Here is a 3327-nt window from a genome sequence, read left to right on the forward strand (position 1 = left end):
GGAAAAAACCTTGATGTTAGGAAGGTGTGATGGCAAGAGAAGGGGACGACCGAGGATGCGATGGCTGGACAGTGTCTGCGAAGCAACCAACATGAACCTGACACAACTCCGGGAGGCAGTAGAAGACAGAAGGGCCTGGCGTGCTCTGGTCCATGGGGTCACGAAGAGTCGGACACGACTGTCTTAGTGGCTGTCACTAAGAACTCAGAAGATGCCATGACGCTTGAAGGGTTTGCTAAATAAGAGAACTCTTCGTATGTCGGTGGCACTAGCTTATTTCAATTATTTTTTAATATTTAGTGTTTGCTTTATTGTGTTTCACACATTTAATTTACTACATTACCTTGAAAAGGATTCACCTAAGAGACACACTGTAAATATTTTTGAATGAAATACAGTAATCTTATATATTTTTTCCACACAGAGAATATCAATTTCATTGTGGCTGCCCTGACTTTGCTTTGGTAGCTCTAAACAATGATACAAAGTGGCATCTCAGCTAGTTGCCAACATTTCTTAGCCAAGAAGTTCTTCATTTTCCCACATTTCTTCTCCCTTTAATTTAGCCTTGAACATTCAGCTGTAACAATCTATATCTTTTTGTTCCTTGCTATACGGCCAAAGTCTTGCTGTCTGCATTTTAGGAGTTTTATTTAGATTAGATTAGGCATCTTTCATTCTCGAAAGACCATGGTAATGTGCTCTGAATAGAGGTCTTGGAACAATGTCTAGTGTGGCTGAGAAGGCCAATTCGAGAGTGACAATCCCTTCCACACTGAAGACAAATACAATCTGTCCCCTGTCCAGCTCCCTGATTTTGCTGGTTTGGGGACTGCCTCCTTGCCTTGGCCTGCTGAATAAGTGTCCCTTCAAATTGGGAGAGGCCATGCTGCACTGCCTGCCTCCAGGCTGAATGCCCAGATGTCAAGGTTTCCCATCTGTTGAGGTCCATTCCTAAGGCCTTCAGATCCTGCTTGCAGATATCGTTGTATCGCAGCTTAAAATATGTTTAAATGCTTTCCCCCTCCGGCCTCCTCACAAAAAGTGGAAGGAGAAAGCAGGAATCAAAGCTCTTTGATCCCTCCCCCTCCTTACTTCTGTGTATGAGACGACCGCAAGTTTTTAATCTAAATATTTTAGAGAAAAGTATTGTTTTATACACAGAAAAATACGGTACTTGCTAATTCCTGCTGATCAAGCTGCAATTAATGACAGAGCTACAAAAAAAAACCCATTGAAAGGTTGGCAGCACTAACTAAATAGCAAACAGTGAAGATAACTGCTTTTCGATCCCTTCTTATTTAAGTTGGCAATATCAGCTTACCTCCTGCTGTTATGCCAGTCATGATGAAGTATGCATTTTTAGAAATAATGGAAGTGGATATTTTTAGTTCACAAGCTCATTAAAAAAAAGATGCTACAAGTTTCCTCCTTTTGTGGACTCCCATATATTTACATAGCATAGCCAGCCAAAGAGAACTGCAAGCATACTTGGGTATGAAGCTGCCTTTTATTTGAAAATGTATTTCTAGACACCTGGAAGTGAAGTTTGAGTTGAAGAGCCCACATAGTCTGCATTCCTGGGCAGAAAGGCTTAAGTTGGGAAATTTCTATGCAGGTTAACATCTTATTTCAGTGCAGAGCAAAAGGAAAACTGTCAGCTCCTTCTTAAACAGAATATTAGTGCTACTGTGATCTGTGAGTGTTACATACACAATAGGTGGGTTATAACAAAAATGACGGAACTTCACAAAGATGAAACTTCCAAGTCTGTTCTTTTCTTGCCTGGCAATGCTAAAACTAAGAATTAAGCTTCTGAAATGCAGAGGGTTCTTTTAAAATGTTTGAGTGACGTTGCTGCTCCAAATGTCCTGGGATATCTCATTAAACTAGCACTCAACTCTACAACTCTAAGCTGGGAAGAAAAAACAATGAAGTATTAGGCTGCACTCCAGAAAACACACCAAAATATGAGCTAGCACATAATAAACAGTCCATCCCAACATTATGTCAAACCATAATACTCGGCTGGAAAAAATAGTTTCACAAAAGTGTGTATATATTCCTGACATCTCTTCCACATATGTATGTATTGTTTCACTGTCACTAAACAGAAATATAGATTATCATATTTTTCTCGGACAACAAATGCATTTGCCCCTGAACACTATCCTGAAGGAATCTTAAGGTTAAATATACAGCAGATATTATCTGAAAAATTAGAATATTTTTATATCGGAATGTGACATGAAATGAAGTTGTATTTCCATGTTGGAAATATCAGAGTCTTTAAATTCAGCAGTACAGTATTTGCTGTCAGCTATCCATTTTTCGATGCATGTTAGGGCACGGTTACATTAGTGAAATACATCAGATTCTGGATTAGGGGTTTTGAAATTACAGTAAAGTCACATGGTAATCATATGGATTTTGTATTGCTGCGTTCATCCCCTTGGGACAACTTTTAATCTGGTGTTAAGCTTACTTTTAGATCAATCCAGGGAATTTCCTCTTTCCCACCCTTGTGCTGATTGCCTCTCACAGCCATTTATCGCTGCTGCTGTAGTTTTATTTTTTATTTTTTGAATGTATGCATATATACCTTATTTCTTTCAAAGTGAGATGGTGCTAGTTAAGTATTATATTTATTTATTTATTTATTTATTGGACTTATATACCGCCCCATAGCGCTACAAGCACTCTCCGGGCGGTTTACAATTTTTAATTATACAGGCTACACATTGCCCCCCCAGCAAGCTGGGTACTCATTTTACCGACCTCGGAAGGATGGAAGGCTGAGTCAACCTTGAGACGGCTACCTGGGATTTGAACCCCAGGTCGTGAGCACAGTTTTTAGCTGCAGTACAGCGTTTTAACCACTGCGCCACGAGGCTCCTCGATATTTTTAAAAAATGAAACAGACATACACATGGATATGCTCCTCGACACTGCACACACCTATGAGTTCCATTGAGGTCCTGCAAGGGGCTGCTTTCTGACTTGCCCCTTGGAGCCTCCCATTTCCTTCTTGCAAGCTGACCCACAAACAGACATTCCTGTTGAGTTGAGGCAGGGAGGGGGGAAAGAGGGGAGAGAGCCCAAGAAGAGAAGTCTCTTTTCCCTCTCCACCTCATTGCCTCCACAAGCACTCAGAAGCCAGGCAGAAGCTCCTCTTTCAGTAAATGTTCAAAGTGACGGCAGTCTCCAATCTTTGCCTGAAAGCTTCTATGATAGTGTGGCTGCTCTGGGGGTGGCACAGAAGCAGGGAAACTCACAATTTTTAAAATATTTCAAATATATCACTGCATTGCATAAGCTCTTATGAGA

This window comes from Pogona vitticeps, chromosome 2 (genome assembly GCF_051106095.1).
Source record: "Pogona vitticeps strain Pit_001003342236 chromosome 2, PviZW2.1, whole genome shotgun sequence".
In the NCBI taxonomy this organism is placed as follows: domain Eukaryota; kingdom Metazoa; phylum Chordata; class Lepidosauria; order Squamata; family Agamidae; genus Pogona; species Pogona vitticeps.